Genomic DNA, 21,714 nt, shown 5'->3' on the forward strand with positions numbered 1-21,714 from the left:
GCGAATATGCAATTTGTTTTTTTGCGGCGTGTTAGTTGGCAAGGTTTTGTGCGTTTTTGCGAGCCGCTCGTAGCGCAAGGCGCGAAGTTACCCTCGTGGTCGTTCAAGGGCGCGGCCATCTTGTTTGCCTGACGTATTTCCGTTTCCGGGCGCGAAGTGTAATCTCGCAAAGTCTGCGGCTTGCCAGTACAGTTTTGCGCGTGTTCACAAGGAAAATCTCGCGCAAACTTACCCGCGCGGTCGTGAACGGGCGTGGCCATCTTGTTTCTCATTCATTGCTATGGTTCTGGGCATGGTCTTTGTATCCTCTCTAAATCTCTGCCATCCTTTGCTTGTTTGTAGTTTTTTTTAATCTATTTTACTTATTATCTATCCCTCTATTTTTCTAGCCCTAAATTTTTGTGTTTACTGCTACTTTTGGTTAATTTTAAACTACTTTTTTAAACTCTTTTCTTTTCTTCTCTTCCCTATTCTATTTTCTTTATTCCTTTCCGCCCAGACCATGGTGAAGGGAGCCGGGAAGCATCCCGAGAAGGGGAAGGGTCCCGCACCCCGTGTCCGGCTCCCGTGCGGGCGTTTGAGGGGGGAGGAGGTCGTACCCAGGGAGATCTTTACCCCGGAGGAGGTGGGCCAACTCATTTTTTATGTTCAGCGCCGCCTCCCCAGGACCATCATGGGAGGCGGCAAGATCAGTGCCGGGTACGGGGTCCGGGAGCGCCGAAGCGGTGGGAGAAGGTGTGCCAGGCCATTTACCACCACTCTCAGGTCTGGCGCACCTACAACCAGGCCACCCACCGCTGGACGGATGTCCTGACCCGTGAACGAGATCTGCTCGACCTCCTTGGCCTTGAGATCCCCGGGCTTGGTGAGTAGTAGTAGCTATTTCTTTACTACTATGTTTTCTCCTGCTGTGTTATTATATTGCACATTTTTGTTTTTTACCAAGAGCAATAATGCTGCTCATTACATTGTAGGTAAATTATATTTCAAAATCTTCTGTGCATTTCAGGTACACTGCTCTCCTTCTTCTCAGTAGTGTTGCTACTATGCTTATTTGTTTTCGATTTTGTGTTCATTTCATTGGCCTGTGAAATTATGTATGAGTGTAGTTTAAAGAACTGCGTAATGCTACACACTAAGGTTCAGATTTTTAATTACCAGCGCATCCCTGCAAAGTAGCAGGGATGCGCCAGTAATTGTGCGTCACGCCACCATCACCCATGGTGCGCCGTATTTACAATGCGGCGCACCATCGGCCCAAAACGTCACCAAAGCGTTACGCATCTGTGCCGTAAAGGCGGCGCATTGCTGGAGTTGCGTCGCAACGATGGTGCAGCTCCATCAATGCTCTGGGGTGCCCTATCTCCCCAATGCTGCGTCAAGCCGTACGTCTGCTTCAAGCAGGCGCAGGGTTTGAGTCACGCATCATTGTCCTCAAAGTGACTGATTGAAATCTTGTAGATTTCCCTCAGCCACTTTTAGGATGCGTTCCTGCGCAGGAACGCCCTCCCTTGCGCCGGAACGCCCCCTATTGGCGCAGGGCTTTACAACGTGATGCATCTCCCATATGCGTCACGTTGTTAATATACGCCGCACCATTGCGCCTCTTTTGTGCTGTCGCTGCGTCACAAAAGTCACGCAACAATGGAGCAAAAGAGCCGCAAGGGGCTTCTAAATCAGCCCCTACAGACTCAAGTCCAGTCCTTCCTTTGTACACATGGCGATAAGAAGAAATAGTGGTGGTGGATTAATAGTTTGAGTATTTTAATGACTGGTAAATGTAGTAGGAAACTTTAGTGTTGTCTCTGATCTTCAATCACGATGGACTTTGGCTGTCACTTCGCGTGCTGCGGACTGCTGCCTGCCAATCCTAGGCAAACCTTTTTAGTACTTTGTTTAGTGAGTTACATAAGGTAATTTCCAATTCGACGGTCCGCAAATCAAGCAATACTAAAATAATAACGTAGTCGACCACATGAGATTGGTCAATAATATATCCCGTGGAGTAGTTGTCTATTTGCTATTTCGCAAAAATATTTTGTTAGTTCTTTTGAAATGTTTGATTTGGTTGACAAATATCATCCATGTTTTCTGTTTTTCTTTCTTTCATGTTGTACATCAGCTTCCCCCAGGGGCAAGAGGAGGACACAGGAGGAGGAGGAGGGTGCTGTTGACGATGCAGGCCAGGACCGGGCAGGCGAGGGCTCCTTTGCTGGCCCCAGTAAGTTTTAATTTTTATATAGAGTACTTATTTTTTCCTAGCGTTCCTCATTCGATTTTTTCTAAATCGTCTTTGATCTTCTTGTAGACAGGATCTAAATTCTTATCCTGCCTCGACTATGACTCCGTGTAGTATTACTAGATTATTCTTATTAGTCTGTCTGTGTAGCTAACTAAGATTGCACATTTGGCATTTCCATTGGACTCCCATTCTAGTCAGCAATAGCTCTATGCACTGAGTGCAGTCCTCTGGGATTGTCCATAATGTCTTTTCAAGTATTCTAAATGTTTATGCTTTGACAATTGCCAACAATAAAAAGGTGAATGACCACCAAGAAAGAATAAGATACTACTTTACTTTTGGTTTGGATAGGAGGACAATCCATTCTACTACTGTTGCCTGGACAAATCTGCACAAACAGAACTATGGACACTAAAAAATGCATTGCTTAGCTTATCAATTATAATAGGTGCTGTTAGACTTTCCACATACCTCAGTGATAACAGACTTTGTAGTTGAACCCCCAATCTCCTTACTGACTAGATAGTGTGGCAGAGTCATTTAGCTCCCAAAGTCACCGATGGCAGAAGCACGGACTTATGCTTTCAAAAATTCCAAAACCTTTAGCTCATCCACTCTAGTCTGGAGGACCAAAAACCACAGAGTCTATTTGAGTTTAAAAGCTTTATTAAAAGTAAACACATTTATTGAAATCAAGTTTGTCATAAAAGTAAACATTTAACTGGAAATGGAAAAGTGCTTATTGCTGACGATTAATTGGACACATTTCTTGTGGTCGAGCCGAGCTCTCACCTGGTTTGAACTTGATCCTGCTCGTGTTCTTAGAAGTCAAGCTTCTGTCTGTTAGGAGAAAAAGTGGTGCGTGTTAAAAATAAAAAGCAAGCATTCATCAGTTGTGCCAAAAAGTGCAGCAAGACAACAGCCTTCCATGGAAAAAGGGCCATTTTTACTTTACAGTAGATAGTCACAAATTATTAAATTGTATACAATTGTTTTCACATTTCTTTCTTCGTCCTAGACCAAATATTATATAGTAGTGAGTGGTGTATTCTAACATTATTAAATGTACTTTGTAGGTGGAACATCTGGAGGCGGGGCCAGCGTCAAGGTGGTGGTGGCATTGGACGAGGAGGACAACTCTGGGGAGGAGGCGGTGCAAGTGCCGGACAAATCTGTGGGGGATGACACGGTGGTGGCGGGCAGAGGTAAGCTATACATTCCTTACTCATTTGAGATTGAAGACTGCAGAGTGTGCTTTCTGCACGGGTGTATTATATAAATAAACCAGGTAGTAGGCTCCTCTAAATGTACTTCTACTTAGCTGTGAAGTTTTTGGCGAGAAGAATCCCAATCAGATCTGAGGTGAACTTGATGGAAGGGCTGAACGAAAAGCGAAAGAAGGGTGTAAGTAAGTGTGGAAGGACGAGAAATGTAATGATGACTGGCAAAGAAGAATGATATGTGTTTGCTTGGTCCCCGAGGTGGCTGGGAAGGAAAGAATATGGTATGGTGCATGGCTGGGTGAATGATGAAGCAAGGATGGGTGTAAGGAGAACAGCCTGGGTGGGTGAAACAGAAACTGTATGTGTGCATATACTTTGAATGGATGGATGCCTGGATCATTCATGGTACTATCTGACTCTTAGATAGCATATGTGTATCTAGAGAGAGTAGACGGTCACTGGATGAACTAAGTGTTACTTTGAAGAGCATGTAACACCGCACCCGCACGTCCGTTCCAGTGTAGGAAAGGCAAGGAAAAGAAGTTGTAATTTTGTCCAAATACTACCATGAATAGTAGCAGTAGTTTGTATTGCAACTGCAAGCACAGCATATATCTGGTTATTACGGTGGACACTCCCTACCTCTCTTAATAACTTTAGTTTAGTAGTAGTACGTCATTCATGTGTGGGGGTATCACTGTTCACTCCATAATAAGCAAAGCACCTAAAGTCATCCCATATGTCATCAAATACATCCCATGTGAAGTGATAGATAATCAGATTATTTAGCTTCTTTATTTTCCTTTTCTAATACTCATTTGCACTGTAGGGTGAAAGCTAAATTAATTAAGCAGTAGCCCTTTTAACAGAGTATTCTCAGTGCCACCCGTAATAGAAAAGTAAGAGCTTCACCACCTGCATGTTCTGGACCGGTACAGTAACGCAAGTCTGTCTCACTCACCATGGTGTGCGTCTGTTTTTCTCGGGTGCAAGTTCACTGCGCTGCCATTATGCCGGCTTGCATAAGATAACGTACCAATTTTCCTAAACAAGAGAGAAGAAGAAGAATAAGACTGGTGTACTGTCATAGTCGACTGTAATGGAAGTCCATAGTGCTTGTAGAATTTGTCCCTTAAACTCCCACTAATGTTAGAGCAAGGATGAAGAAGTCGGAGATTACATAGATACTGTCCTCAATAGTTATGTACTGTGCTTTCAATTTGCTACTTGTACTGTGACAACTTTCTGCTCAATCATTTTGTGTTAATCTTAAGGAGCATTGGTTACAGACTATGACTTTCTTTCTTCATGTAGTTGCTCCTTCCAAATCCAAGACACCATCAAGGAGGAAGGAGCTGGCTCGAATGGCCCGGCAACGGAGGCTGGATGCCACTGTCGCTGAATATCGGCGGCTGGTGGCCCTGGAGGAGGAGGAGACGCAGTCTGGTACAACAACAACGTCACGGGGACAGCTGCATCCTCCTCCGTGCGGGCTGCCAGGCAGCGCAGTGCTCCAGCGGTACGGAGCCGGGCTACCAAAGCCCAACGCCGAGCAGCAAAGACAGCAGCTGCCCCCCACAGGATTTGCAAGGCACACCGGCGCCGCTTATCCCTCAGACTGTCCTACCTGGAGCAGGAGGTCCTGAACTATAAGAACTTGGTGGAGGGCCTCCGCTTCGAACTTGCCACCCTCCGCAAGGAGCATGATGCCCTGGCTGCAAAAGGCAACAGCACCTTGCCATAGTGTCCCTTGCCCCTTTTTTAGAGGCTTTTGGGCGGTGGGAATTGGGAGTTGGGTTTTTTGGGGACTTTTGAAGGACAATCGTTGGGGTTAGGGAGGGTCTTGCGGGAGATTATTTTGTTAGGGCTATAAAAATATAATTTTTTTAACTTTATCTGACCATACCTGTTTTTTACAGGTTTTGAGTCTGGTGGGTGGGGGTTTAACAGTAAGTTTGTTTTCCTGAATAGTCCTGTGACTTTAGTAGTACTACCGTCAATCTCTCGTCTCTCCTAATACTCCATTATACTACCTCCAACCAAACGCCTATCTTACCTGTAATTTCTGTTTGCAAGTAGGGCTAGGCCCAGGGCTGGCTCCACGGGAAACAGCGAATAAGGTTGGCAATCCTGGGCGGATAAAATTTCCTCATAGCAGTGGTACTAGTGGCGTGACACAGTGGCAGTTGCATGCCTATGAAAAGAAAGAAAATGAAATCTGGTTTGTCCTCCTGAGCAATACAACGGTACAATAGAGAATATAGCAGGTGACAGTACACTAGAACAGTGCCACATTGTAGCCTAACAAATGGTAAAGTATAACTACTAATTCGGTTGAAGTTCTTTGACATTAGCCACGGGTCTTTGTAAAGCAGAGTAAGAATATATCCTCGGATTTCTTCACCAGCCTGTTGGTATCACCTTATCCTCCCCAGCAAGTGTGTGGATTTATTGCTGTAATTTAGTCACACATCAATCAAAACCACACAGCCCGGGGGAAGAGGGTTAGGGTTTGAAAAATGGCTGGGTACGGGGGGTTTTGGGAAAGGTTTTGTGAGACAAGAAAAAAAAGCACAGCATGGACAAACAATTGTGAACATAAACAAATCTTTTTTTACAAACCTATCCATCAATCTTTGAAAGTGCATGCACTACTGCATGCATGTCAGTGAAAAGTCAGTAGTACTTTCGACAACTGTGGAAGAAAGAATGCTACAGTACAGGGCGTGTGTGGAAATATTGATAACTATATTCAACATAAGGTCTCTGTTGCCAGATACCTGAGAGCCTTGCTGGTCACTATAAATCCATTCACAACACTCAATGGGGTTGGTCTGGAAGGTGTAGTAGATAGAAAAGGAGAAATTGCTCTTTTTCTAGGTGTCCCCTCGCTCACCAGGGTTGCCCCTTGGTGACATGCTTCATCATTGGGGCCATCCCAGTCCTCTACGGGTTGGGGCGTGCTGCGACTTGCGAATTACGTAGGAGCACTTACAAATGACTATGTGTGGTGCAGATGTGATAGTGGAGTGGACTAATTGATGTGTTAAAGGATCAATTTAGAAGCAGAGAGAGATCCAAGAAATGCAGTCACAGTCCTAGAAAAACACAATGGATACTGTATCTGTATGTTGTTGTAGTTGTCCTGTTGAATTTGGTAAGTAAGTTGCATGCAGAAAAAAAATCCTCTTATTAGCGGCACTCCTCCATTGCAGCTGACGCTTCGTCCATCGATGTTGGTCACCACCAGAAGACACCCTGTAAAAAAAGCACAGCATGGACAAACAATTGAACATAAACAAATCTTTGGGTACAAACCTATCCATCAATCTTTGAAAGTGCATGCACTACTGCATGCATGTCAGTGAAAAGTCAGTAGTACTTTCGACAACTGTGGAAGAAAGAATGCGACAGTACAGGGCGTGTGTGGAATTATTGATAACTATATTCAACATAAGGTCTCTGTTGCCAGATACCTGAGAGCCTTGCTGGTCACTATAAATCCATTCACAACACTCAATGGGGTTGGTCTGGAAGGTGTAGTAGATAGAAAAGGAGAAATTGCTCTTTTTCTAGGTGTCCCCTCACTCACTAGGGTTGCCCCTTGGTGACATGCTTCATCATTGGGGCCATCCCAGTCCTCTACGGGCTGGGGCGTGCTGCGACTTGCGAATTACGTAGGAGCACTTACAAATGACTATGTGTGGTGCAGATGTGATAGTGGAGTGGACTAAGTGATGTGTTAAGGGATCAATTTAGAAGCAGAGAGAGATCCAAGAAATGCAGTCACAGTCATAGAAAAACACAATGGATACTGTATCTATATGTTGTTGTAGTTGTCCTGTTGAATTTGGTAAGTAAGTTGCATGCAGAAAAAAAATCCTCTTATTAGCGGCACTCCTCCATTCCATCTGACGCTTCGTCCATCAATGTTGGTGACCAGAAGACGCCCTGTCCACTGCCTGCCTGGCGGATGCTGAATTGCGACTCGCTAATGTGAAGCCTGACTCCATCCTTTTTTCCCCATTGCACAGACTGAAACCCGGCCTGTAATTATTCAACGAAAAACAGGAAGTGATATAATATTACAACACCACTGATAAATAAATATAAGGTATGTAGGCTGTGGAGTGCAAAAAGTCACACTTTGCTTTTCCCAGTAGACAGTACAATATTTTTGACAGTGCGTACTCTGTCTGAGTCACCTTTTGAAGGATAAATAAGTATGGGCAAATTAATGTAGAGGATCTTTCCCCTCAAGCTAGGTGTACTGTAAACTGTGTTTTAGAACAAAATTAGATCTTCCCAGCAGTGCTCCCACCAAGACCCTTACTAAAGCCAGTCGCAAAAATGTAGAAGACCCCCAATCAAATCGGAAAAAACGAGGCCTAGCAGAAAACTGGTGACAAAACGTACTTTGAAAGTAAAAGTAGGCCCAAATACCCCCTTACCCACCGTGGATTGCATTCAAACCACTTGCAAGCAACCAAGCAAAAGTATCCATAGCCAGCATCGCTCCAAGACTCGAAACCCCCCCCACCCAAACACATGCAATAGAAATACTGCTAACCCTAACGAACCCTAAGTTAAGAATAGTGGCAAAGGCTTTCTTTAACTATGCAAAATCCCCCCTTTCCCACCCAGAATTTTCTTCAAATGACTTGCAACCAAAATTACACATTCTCACGAGTGCTCTAAGACCCCAGAACTCAGTTGCAAAAATGTAGAACACCCCGAAACACATGAAATCCTGCTGCTAGGGCTAACGAACCCTAAGTTACAAAGAGTGCCAAAAGGCTTTTCGGCGTGGATTTTGTCCCAACCACTTCCACCCGGTGTTAGACCTTCCAAGGAATGGCCCAAGACCCGCCAACTCACCCGCCAAAAAGCATAACACCCCCAAACAAGCCAAAAGCAACATCTCCTACTTACAATATTTCTCGGCCTTCGGTCCAAACGCGCTGCGTAGCTAGGCCATAAGTCGGGGTTGCCACCACGGATTTCCTGAAAAGCAAATGCAATCAAGATTAGAGTGTCCCAGCAGTGCTGACAGACCCCGAAATTCACCCACAAACAGACGGAACCCCCCCTAAGAGCACCTCAAAGGCAAGCAAGTCAGCAAAAACACTAAAAAATTTGCGCCTCGGATTTGGTCCAAACCACTTTTATCTGGTATTAGAGCTTCCCAACAATGGCCCCAGAGCCGTCAACCCAAGAGAAAACGAGTAGAAGACCCCCAAACAGCCAAAGAGCAAAAGTACAAAAATGGGGACTTAGTCCTTTTTTCCCAAATTTCCCAAATCACTCCGCGCGCGCTCTGCAGCTAGGCCCTAACTCCCCTCTGCTACCATGGATTTGCTTCAAACCTCTTGCAATGTAAAGTATCCATAGCCAGCAGTGCTCCCAGACCCCGAAACCCACCCACAAACACCAGGAAGCCCCACAAACCGGCCCCCGAAAACGCTACATTGAGCAAAATGTCAGAAATAGCAAAAATAAAAATTGGCCTGGATTTTGTCCCAACCACTTCTACCCGGTATTAGACCTTCCCAGGAATGGCCCAAGACCCGCCAACCCACCCGCCAAAAAGCATAACACCCCCAAACAGGCCAAAAGCAACATTTCCTACTTACAATATTTCTCGGCCTTCGGTCCAAACGCGCTGCGTAGCTAGGCCATAAGTCGGGGTTGCCACCACGGATTTCCTGAAAAGCAAATGCAATCAAGATTAGAGTGTCCCAGCAGTGCTGACAGACCCCGAAACTCACCCACAAACAGACGGAACCCCCCCTAAGAGCACCTCAAAGGCAAGCAAGTTGAGGAAATAGAATTTTTTAGGTAACCTATGTGTCCCCCACTCGCACCCCATCCATACACACGTGCCCCATGTATGTCATGTAATTCCTTTTCCGTGCATGCCAGGAAGACGCATATGCATTTGCGTCCAACGTTAACATGTCAGTTATACAGTTCTCCAAGAAAATTATGTTAATTAGGCTTCTAGGCCTATGGTGCCAACGTCTTTACATGGTGCACTTTTGAATAAAGCACACGTTTTCTCCATGTTTTCTGGCCCAGCCGAGCCAGACCCTTAATCGAGGCTCTGAGTTCTTTTCTGTCTCTAAAAGCTGCAGTTTAGGTATGCATCCCTGACCTCTACCTTACATCCTGCCCAGACGAGCGGTGCCCGGCTCGGCCTGGCCTGCCTACCAAGACGATATTTTGCCTACAGTTATCTGCTCAGCCTCTGCGAAAACACATTCCAGTCTAGTGAAATAGGTAAACATATTCCCGGCTGCAGAGCAAAGGGCCCTGCCTTCCTGTCTCCATGCAAGTAATTTACTGCCCCGTTACCATGGTAGGCCCATGGCCCCGTACTTTGCATGAAGATCCATATGCACGCACTAGCATTCAGTGATGAACGGCCTCTGCCCGAGAGACCTTTTACTTCATACACTACATCCTCTAAACACAAGATACCAGATATGCTATAGGTGCAGGTCGTTCTGACATCCCAGACATTAGTCTCCTTTACTAGTGCTAAAGTCAAAGCCCCCAGCTCTCCCCAGTTACACGTCATGCTCAGTTGCGCGCGCATGTATGCCAAAGGTTTCTGCTGATTCTGCAAACTTTCTCTAAGTATCCACCCACTTGTGACGTTTCTCTGACATGTCAAGTGCACGCCCACGTGTACGCCTTCTTACACGCCTCCTGTTACGTACATGTGTTCTTATCTCTCTCTCTTCACCTGTTACGCCTACTGTATTCATTTCAATTACATGCTTTTACTATATATAATGTGTGATGTTAATAAAATGTTGAATGTCCCTTCCTGAACCTTAGTGGTGATGGAACCCGATGTCCCATGCCTCGAGGCATTTCATTAAAGCCCGTATGACTCAGATACCACGGACTCTGCCTCTCATTTGATTGAGCTATCCTTATTGTCATTTAATGTATAGAAAAATAGTCCGGTAATTTTATTTACCACACAATCTGGTGCCCGAATAGGAACCCCCCTTCCCCACTCGCCGGCGATGTAACGCAGGCCCCTGACCCCTTCTACAGCCGTGACGGACTCCTGTGCACACCTGCGGGTTTTCCTGCTATCTCCCTCAGGCCCACGGAGGAGACGGGGACTGCGGTCCGGCATCCAGACGAGGCGGTGAGGAATGCGGAGGATCCCGACCAGAGCCCCAAGCCGAGAGAGCAAGGTCCGAGGTATCAGGAGGCCCACCTGTTCCGAAGCGCATGCATAGGAGAAATCGTAGCTGACGCAGTCCAGTCCAGTCCAGTTTCCGAGGCCTTCAATTTCTGCTTCCCGGTGAGTACCGTTGTTGGGAACGCATCTAGACGGGTTCGTTAATTTGTGCCCGGTCCAGACGGGTCTGGGTACACAGACCTGGTCCAGACGTGTTCACTTAGGTGGATACGGTATGACCTGTCTCTTTATGGGACCGGCATGTCTGTACTGTTCTAGCAGTGCATCTAGTAATTCAGTATTCTAGATCTCGAGAATTCTCCGGAATTGTGTTTTCATGTACTAGGTAGCATCTGTTCGAAAATGTTTTAATGTATTTCATGTCGTGGTATGAATGATTGTTTGCAATTCATTATTGTGTTCATTGTGTTCACGTTCAAGTCAGTTTAAATATGCCACTGTTCTCGAAACTACGTCAGATAGGAACCAGGAAAGGGATACTCGAAGAAGCAGTTCCCGTCCCGCCTAGGGACACTCCCGGACATTTTATGTACCAAAAGCATGGCTTAGATGCCATACTGTATTTAGATTTATGGGTGGACTATACGAAAGATCTGGAAGAAAAGTTCAGATGGCCTGTCTCAGGGACATGGGATGCTGAATGCATCATGAGAGTAGAAGAAGCGTTATGGAAAAAGAAAGCCAGACAATCCCAGAAAGATGCCATAGAATTATGGCGTAAAGAAGCGCATAGAAGAACAGAGAAAGAAATCAGGAAAGCAGAGAGAAGTAGAGAAGAATCCGAAAAGGCTAGAGAAAGAGAGTTACAAGAAGAAGGAGAACGAGTCAGAATAGAACAACAAGACAGACAAAGAAATGCCCTTATTTCAGGTCTGTATCCTGTTCTCGCCGAGGGCCTGCCCAAGGCGACCCCGGAAGTACCCCGTAACTTGCCACCTCCATTGGTCCCGACTACACTTCGTCATAAACAGACCGCAGCGGACATTTTCCTTTCTTCCTATTTAGATGATGTTGCTCCGGAATATACCAATGCACGTGTACCACCTGCTAATAATATACATCAGCCTATGCAGCCTGCTCAAGACTCGACTCCCCCACCCATTGTCACTTCCCCTACTGTCACTGCTACTGTCCCTCCTGCTACTGGTCCTACCAATCCTTTTTCTACACTTGCAACCCAGAGTCTGCCTACATTACCTACACCTACTTTACAAGCCATGACACCAGTAGTGACAACACAGCCAGTTGATAGTCACGCTTCCGCTTCAGGAGGCGCCGTAGGAGGTCTCCCTGTCACCCCGCCTCAAGTAAAACGACTAACGCTTAGAGAAGCAGCATTACAACGTACACCCAAAGTTGCGACATTCGCAGCCCTTAAACAGTACCTTACTGACTGCAGATATGATCCAGTACCAGGCGAGGACCAGATGATGCTATACTCAATACGTTTACGACGAGTCACAAACTATCTGTCTATTCTACCAAATATGAGACAACATTTAGATAACATATATAATTTTATTAGAACAGGGGAGAGACCAGAATGCATTCACGAGGCCATGGCACACAACAAGGTTGAGACACAAAATATGATCTTACAGTTTTTGATAAATTGTTTGATAAGGGAACAAGATCGGCCAGGTACAAGCAAAGAAGAGATGGACGTCCTGATAAATTGGAGTAACAATATAGCTGATGGTAAACATAGTAAACAAGGTTGTATAGAATCCATGTACAGAAAGATCCGTAAAGAAATTGTAACAATACACGAAAAAGAAAAAGCAGCTAGGGAAGCCGAGAAAGAGGAGAATGAAACCACAGAGGACGACGATGATATAGACGACGCAGATAGAATAGCATACGTAGGTAGAGCAAGACCTTTTGACAGACCCATACGCCCAGAAAGCAAGAAACGTTTTCTTTCTCCCATACCAGAACAATGTTCTCTTGAACATCTATTTCAAGCCACTGATAAAGTACTGAAACAACGAATAGGTTACAGTGAACTTAGTACTATGCGTGAACAAGAACTAGCATGATCGGCAGTACAGTGGGCTGGAAATAACAGCGTATACAAAGACGATTCAGTAGTGCAAACATTTTTGAATCTTTCCCCAGACAAACAGCGACTAGCTGGTATGTACATGATCCAACACCTCATTACACTATATGAGAGTCAGCATTCTGATCCAGGTCCCCTATATAATATATTGGAAGAATTACTCCTAAAAAGATGGAGAGGCCTAGGTACCGATTTAATTAATATCATTCTAGAACAACGCCACAAATACAGAACTTTCCTAACTCCACATTTCGTTCCTGTTCCACCCCCAGTAAGACAACCGTTTTACATAGACAGACAGAATCCCTTACGAGAAGTTCATCCCGTCCGAACCACAGGAGGGGAGCTAGAACGAGTATTCGTATACACCCCCTTGACTAAAATGGAACTATTGGAAATGAAAAAATTAGTGCCCTGTCATGATAAAGATCCAGCCGGATTTCATCGTGAAATAAAAGACATGCTACTCATGGGGGATTATACGTATCCCGATATTCTTAAAATGTTAAAGGTATTGTTGCCCGCCGGCATTTACGAAAAACTTAAAGAAAAAGAATGGGAGGTGGGAGATACAAAGATTATTTGGACTGAATTAGAAACAGAAGAAAATGGACGAGTCTCAGGTACTGGTCTTGGGGACAAAGCTAAAGCATTACCAGGATTATTAGTACAGGTCTTGCCGAGGTTATTGGCAATAAAAAAGGAAGACTGGGATGCAATCTCAGCCTGCAAACAGAAACAAGACGAAGACACTAGTGATTTTTATTCCAGATTCGAGAAATGTTTCATTATTAATAGCGGCCTGAAAACAAGTAGTGAATCATACCCACATCTTTTTGTGACCAAACTAGTCGAGAATTCCTTACCACAAGTTAAAAATAGAGTACTGAAAGTCAAGAGTACATGGCAAGCAAATACCCCTTCTCAAATGTTACAAATGTTACAGTACCACCAGAACCGAATTAGAGAGGAACACGATCATGAACAGAGACGTATTAAAGATACGAAAATGAAAGTACTAGTTGCTCAGTCTGTTCCAGCGGACGGTCAGAAAAAGGGTACAGCACCGCCAGGTCATTCTGCAGCTCCCGTTAAAGGGAATTGCAACTATTGTAAACAGCCAGGTCACTATATAAACGAATGTGCCGTTCTGAAATACAATATTGCTACAGGTAGGACGAAAGAAAGACCGCGTCCACCTAGACCAGAACATGTTCCACAGAATATTCCACAGAACACGCAACCTCCACAGAATACACAGCAAACAGTAGCTGTACCCCAACCCCAACCGATTGCTGCCACGCAACAGGTCACGCAACAAATGTACCAGTATGCACAGTCAGATTACCCCGATTATCAGCAGTACTCATGAAACAGCCTAGAGAGGGAGGTTGGCTTGCCTCTTATTGAGGTTACTGTAGATCAAGAGGGTCCCTATGTACATAGTCAGGTATTAGGGAAAGACAGAACATTTTTGATTGACACAGGGGCGAGCAGAACTACCATCAGTCATGACGAGGTTCCAGGGGCACCCCTCTCAGGCTCACAGAATGTTTCCCTGGGTTTTTCAGGAAAGCCTATTGTTAACGAAGTGTCAAAGCCAGTTTCCCTAGAAGTTGGTCCATTGTCCCGTACTACGGACTTGTTACTTACGAAAGCATGTCCTGAAAATCTGCTTGGTATTAAAACGTTGAAAGCACTAGGAGCAGTAATATGTTGTTCTCCGGAAGGAGTGAGATTGTTTTTACGTGATTTCAAAGGTCATTATGTGTTGAGAGATTTTGATCCAAGATTGCAAAATGTACCACAGTATTTATGGGCACAAGGTCCAACTGATGTAGGTTGTATGCACATTACACCTTACCGTGTTACACTCAAGCAAGGAGTTGTACTACCCAGAATCCGACAATACAAATTGCCCCCCGAGGCTGTAGCAGCCTTACTGAAAATTATTGACGAACTGATTGCCCAAGGAGTAGTTGTAGAAACTGACTCAAATGTATGTAATTCTCCAATCATTCCGATTCTTAAACGAACTGACCCAAATGCACCACCAGTCTACAGATTGGTGATCGACCTTCGAGAATTAAATAAATGCATCATTCCCCAGTACCCAGTGGTGCCAGACATTTCTTCCTTATTGACTGCTATTGATTCCGAAGCAGCGTTCTTTACTGTAATCGATCTCAAGAACGCCTTCTTTAGTGTCCCCATTCATCCGGAAAGCCAGTACCTCTTCGGATTCTCTTTAAATGGCCGAAGCTTCAAATTTGCACGTGCACCTCAAGGGTTCACGGAAAGTCCTAGTATTTACAGCCAAGCCCCGAAACGACAACTAGACAGTATTCACATGCCTACTGACACTGCCCTGCTCCAATATGTCGATGACCTGTTAATAACAGCACGGACCGAACGTGACTGCGAGCGCGCGTCACTGACTGTCTTGTATTTCTTGGCCGAAAAGGGGCATAAAGTGTCCCATTCGAAGCTACAATTCTGTGCCCAGCAAGTGGTATACCTTGGGCACTTGCTGTCCAAGTGGGGGAGACAGTTGACACCAGACCGCATCCAGTTAATTGCACATCTGCCACAACCCAAGACACAAAAGGAGGTACGGGCCTTTATTGGCCTCACTTCTTACTGCAGACAATGGATCCCTCAGTATGCATATCTAGCCAAACCACTCATACAGTTGACAACACAGGAGACAGTGACTTCGACTGTCCTCCCTTGGACTCAGGAACATACACAAGCTTTTGACGAATTAAAGAAAGCCTTATGTCAAGCACCTGTTTTAGCGACACCATGTTACAGCAAACCTTTTACACTTTTTGTCACTGAACGCGATGGCACAGCATTATCTGTGCTCACACAAGATCAAGCAGGAAAACACAAGCCTTGTGCTTATTTTTCTAGTACATTAGATCCAGTGGCCCAGGCCCTGCCTGCGTGTCTCAAATCAGTTGCAGCAACAGCTCTAGCAATCAGACAAAGCGACTCAATAGTGTTAGGACATCCCCTGACAGTACAAGTTCCACACTCCGTGGAAGTTCTTCTGAACCGAACCCAGACACAACACTTGACCATAGCACGACTGACAGGATATGAATTGACATTGTTTCAGCCACACATAGAGATCAGACGTTGCAACACCTTAAACCACGCCACATTGTTACCCTCGAGCACTATTGACCCGACACCACATGACTGCGTGGAAGTCATCAATACTGTAACGAAACCCAGACAAGACTTGACAGGCATTGCATTACCCGACCCAGACCTGACACTTTATGTGGATGGTTCATGTATGAGAACAAACACAGGAGAGTTAGTGGCCGCATATGCAGTGACCACTGAAACTGAAGTCATAGAAACACATCGTATTGACACATTGTCTGCCCAAGCAGCAGAGCTCATTGCTCTGACCCAAGCCTGCATCCGAGCCAAGAACCTAAAAGTAAACATATATACAGATTCACAGTACGCATTCGGAGTTGTTCACGACTTCGGTATCCTCTAGCAAGAAAGAGGTTTTTTAACTTCTCATGGCGCCAAGATACAGCATGGTCCCCTTATTCAAGCTCTGTTAGAAGCAATACACTTACCTGCATCCATTGCTATCATGAAGTGCAAAGCACATACGAAAGTTACTGACACCATTTCCCACGGTAACGACCTGGCAGATCGAACAGCTAAACTCACAGCTCAGACTCACACAGACATTCCGACTGATCCGACAAAAACTGAAGTATCATCACAGACACATTGTATGACAGTGAAGGATCCCACTCTAGATGTACTCGACATACAGACACATGCCACTCCAGACGAAATCAAGAAATGGACTGAACAAGGAGGGATCCAGACAGATCAGGGATGGATGACGAAGGGAAGAGCCACATGGTTCCTCCCCGACTCTATGGTTCAAGTTATCATTAATACAGCACATAGTCCAGCACACTTAGGAGAAAAAGCCATGTTAGACAGCATACAGAATCTCTGGTTCAACAAGCATTTACGTGCAGCAGCAAAACAGAAAGTGCGTACCTGCATGATCTGTTGTCAGTTCAATCCAGGCAAAGGCATTCCCGTGGAACAAGGTGGATTCCATCCTCCTGACCATCCTTTTGAAGTCCTCCAGATGGATTATATCCAGATGGACCGATGTAGAGGTTTTAAATATGTCCTCGTAGTTGTATGTGCCCTTTCCAGATGGGCAGAAGCATATCCAGTCCCATATTACACTGCTGCGACCACTGCCAAGCAGTTGGTCCGTGATTTTTTCCCGCGATACGGCTTGCCGCGTGTCGTGTACTCAGATAATGGACAGCCATTCTCGTCCGAACTCATGAAACAGGTATCACTCCTGTTAGGTTACCAATGGAAATTTCACTGTGTACGACACCCCGAAGCAGCTGGTTTAGTCGAGCGACACAATCAGACTCTGAAAACACGATTAGCGAAGGTCTTTGCAGAAAAAGGTGTAGATTGGATAGTAGCCCTGCCAGTTGCCCTCTTTTATATGCGCATGGTAGCTCATTCCAGAACCGGACTATCTCCCTATGAGGTAGTCTTCGGCAGACCTCCTAATATGTGGGGTACGCCTATGCCTCGTAAGATTACGGATGTCGATAGTAACATGCTGACAGATTACCTAGCTTCCTTGATGTCTGCACTACTATCTTGTTGTTCACAGGTCGCGGCTGCCGTCCCGGACAACACCCAAGTAAAACCGCATGAGATCGTTCCAGGGGATCTCGTCTACGTCCACAACTTCGATCGCACAAGCACTCTGGAGCCCAGGTGGAAGCAGCCAAAGCTGGTGTTGATGACCACGAGGACCGCGGTGAAACTGGATGGAAGAAAAGGGTGGCTCCATTCCAGCCACATAAAACGATTTCATGGACGGTGTCCAGAGATTGTAATCAAGGACTGCCCCATTTCAGACACTGACTCTAAACTCCCCCTGCTAGAAAAAACTCCGCAACAGGAGTACCGAGCTAAGCTAAGGTCTAGTAAGTCAGACAGCGTTTAATTGTTTAAGTCCCCCTCGGGTGAAGCGGTTAGACAGGTTTCTGACATGTATAAGATAGACCCAAGTAGTCAGAGAGATAGGCGAATGGAAAAGAGAGAAAAATATTGCAAAAACCTGCATAGCCGATGCATCATAACGTTAATTTTCATGTTTATTCTGAGCATTTCGATTATATGTATAAGCTTCTTGTTACATGTTTTCTTTCCTCCTTTTGGTTCACATGTGCATACTCTCTCTAATGACTCTGTAGAGCACACTTTCAGCGACCTGCCCCCTCATGAGTTGTCCTATCGATTAGCAATGCGCAACAATACATTCATTCGTATGTTACACCATACTCACCAGACCAGCAATGCCACAAATTGCTGGGTATGTGGCCGACTCCCACCTTATCAGAAATACAAGGGAGCTCTGCCCCTCTTTCCCTACCCGTTTACACATAATGGTTCATGTGGAGCATGGTTTGCTTTAATGTCTTCCTTAGACAGTAAGTCCCAAGTTTCCCAAGGCAATTGGATATTGGGGAACCTGAATACAGTCATGAATAAAGCATGTTTCCCAGACGCAGACGGTCTTCCCCAAAGGAGAGGGACCGATCTAGAAAATGAAGTATATGAATTAGGTAACTTTTCCCTCAATCTCATGATCCTGAACGTCCAGTCCGAGACTAATTCGAACTTGCCGTTTATAACAGTTTTACCAGTGAAAGGCGAATTATGCGTTAGAAAGAATGGTTCAATACATCTAGGACACAGTGATTGTAATACTGTAGTCGAATTCAGCGATAAAGGAAAGTCTATTTTCAAAGCCTCTCGCCATTCCTATTTCATTTGTGGTCAAACAGCTTATGTACATCTGCCCCCTGATTGGGATGGAACGTGTTACATTGCGTTCCTCTTGCCACCTGTTTTTCTAGCCCCACCTGATTATCATCGAAATTCACGCCTTGTGCATGTAAGACATAAAAGAGACCTTCCTTCTGTTATTGATTATTCCGAATCAGCATGGGACCAGTATAAGGATTACATCAAAGGATACTTCTGGTTCATAGGTCCTGTCCAAAACAGTAAAATAATACGCAGATTAACAAGAACACTGGAAGCGGTAGTGAACGAAACTACTTCTGCTTTAGGTAACCTGACCGAAGAGCAATCTGCTATGAGAATTGTTGTTCTTCAAAATCGCCTTGTCCTTGACGTCATCCTGGCCGATAGGGGCGGGGCTTGTAGAGTGATCGGATCCAGTTGTTGCGTGTTTATTCCTAATAACGCGCCATCCGTGTATAAGGCAATAACACGGCTCCACGAAATTGCTCACCTGATACACCAGAATCCAGGCACCTGGACTTGGTCCGGTTGGCTCTGGAGTGTGATGTCCGCCTGGGGATGGAAATTGTTATCATTCCTAGGAATAATACTACTTATTCTATTCAGTTGTTGTCTCTGTCTGCAATGTGGGCCAGCGATTTGCGGCTTGTGCGCCACAGCTTGTATTCCCCGTCCAAGTTCGCGTTCCCGTTCCCGAATGAAGAAAGAAGAGCAAATGATGTTATATGAACAGATAGATGGTCTTATGAGAAAGACATATCCTGAAGGGTGAAGTAGGGGCCAAGGAGGGAATGAGGAAATAGAAATTTTTAGGTAACCTATGTGTCCCCCACTCGCACCCCATCCATACACACGTGCCCCATGTATGTCATGTAATTCCTTTTCCGTGCATGCCAGGAAGACGCATATGCATTTGCGTCCAACGTTAACATGTCAGTTATACAGTTCTCCAAGAAAATTATGTTAATTAGGCTTCTAGGCCTATGGTGCCAACGTCTTTACATGGTGCACTTTTGAATAAAGCACACGTTTTCTCCATGTTTTCTGGCCCAGCCGAGCCAGACCCTTAATCGAGGCTCTGAGTTCTTTTCTGTCTCTAAAAGCTGCAGTTTAGGTGTGCATCCCTGACCTCTACCTTACATCCTGCCCAGACGAGCGGTGCCCGGCTCGGCCTGGCCTGCCTGCCAAGACGATATTTTACCTACAGTTATCTGCTCAGCCTCTGCGAAAACACATTCCAGTCTAGTGAAATAGGTAAACATATTCCCGGCTGCAGAGCAAAGGGCCCTGCCTTCCTGTCCCCATGCAAGTAATTTACTGCCCCGTTACCATGGTAGGCCCATGGCCCCCGTACTTTGCATGAAGATCCATATGCACGCACTAGCATTCAGTGATGAACGGCCTCTGCCCGAGAGACCTTTTACTTCAGAAACTACATCTTCTAAACACAAGATACCAGATATGCTATAGGTGCAGGTCGTTCTGACATCCCAGACATTAGTCTCCTTTACTAGTGCTAAAGTCAAAGCCCCCAGCTCTCCCCAGTTACACGTCATGCTCAGTTGCGCGCGCATGTATGCCAAAGGTTTCTGCTGATTCTGCAAACTTTCTCTAAGTATCCACCCACTTGTGACGTTTCTCTGACATGTCAAGTGCACGCCCACGTGTACGCCTTCTTATACGCCTCCTGTTACGTACATGTGTTCTTATCTCTCTCTCTTCACCTGTTACGCCTACTGTATTCATTTCAATTACATGCTTTTACTATATATAATGTGTGATGTTAATAAAATGTTGAATGTCCCTTCCTGAACCTTAGTGGTGATGGAACCCGATGTCCCATGCCTCGAGGCATTTCATTAAAGCCCGTATGACTCAGATACCACGGACTCTGCCTCTCATTTGATTGAGCTATCCTTATTGTCATTTAATGTATAGAAAAATAGTCCGGTAATTTTATTTACCACAAAGTCAGCAAAAACACAAAAAAAATTGCGCCTCGGATTTGGTCCAAACCACTTTTATCCGGTATTAGAGCTTCCCAACAATGGCCCCAGAGCCATCAACCCAAGAGAAAACGAGTAGAAGACCCCCAAACAGCCAAAGAGCAAAAGTACAAAAATGGGGACTTAGTCATTTTTTCCCAAATTTCCCAAATCACTCAGCGCGCGCTCTGCAGCTAGGCCCTAACTCCCCTCTGCTACTATGGATTTGCTTCAAACCTCTTGCAATGTAAAGTATCCGTAGCCAGCAGTGCTCCCAGACCCCGAAACCCACCCACAAACACCAGGAAGCCCCCCAAACCGGCCCCCGAAAACGCTACATTGAGCAAAATGTCAGAAATAGCAACAACAAAAAATCGGCCTGGATTTTGTCCCAACCACTTCTACCCGGTATTAGACCTTCCCAGGAATCGCCCAAGACCCGCCAACCCACCCGCCAAAAAGCATAACACCCCCAAACAGGCCAAAAGCAAATCTACTTACAATATTTCTCGGCCTTCGGTCCAAACGCGCTGCGTAGCTAGGCCATAAGTCGGGGTTGCCACCACGGATTTCCTGAAAAGCAAATGCAATCAAGATTAGAGTGTCCCAGCAGTGCTGACAGACCCCGAAACTCACCCACAAACAGACGGACCCCCCCCTAAGAGCACCTCAAAGGCAAGCAAGTCAGCAAAAACACTAAAAAATTTGCGCCTCGGATTTGGTCCAAACCACTTTTATCCGGTATTAGAGCTTCCCAACAATGGCCCCAGAGCCGTCAACCCAAGAGAAAACGAGTAGAAGACCCCCAAACAGCCAAAGAGCAAAAGTACAAAAATGGGGACTTAGTCATTTTTTCCCAAATTTCCCAAATCACTCCGCGCGCGCTCTGCAGCTAGCCCCTAACTCCCCTCTGCCACCATGGATTTGCTTCAAACCTCTTGCAATGTAAAGTATCCATAGCCATCAGTGCTCCCAGACCCCGAAACCCACCCACAAACACCAGGAAGCCCCCCACACCGGCCCCCAAAAACGCTACATTGAGCAAAATGCCAGAAATAGCAAAAAAAAAATCGGCCTGGATTTTGTCCCAACCACTTCTACCCGGTATTAGACCTTCC

Source organism: Lissotriton vulgaris, unplaced genomic scaffold, assembly GCF_964263255.1.
Source record: "Lissotriton vulgaris unplaced genomic scaffold, aLisVul1.2 SCAFFOLD_354, whole genome shotgun sequence".
NCBI classification, from domain to species: Eukaryota; Metazoa; Chordata; class Amphibia; order Caudata; family Salamandridae; genus Lissotriton; species Lissotriton vulgaris.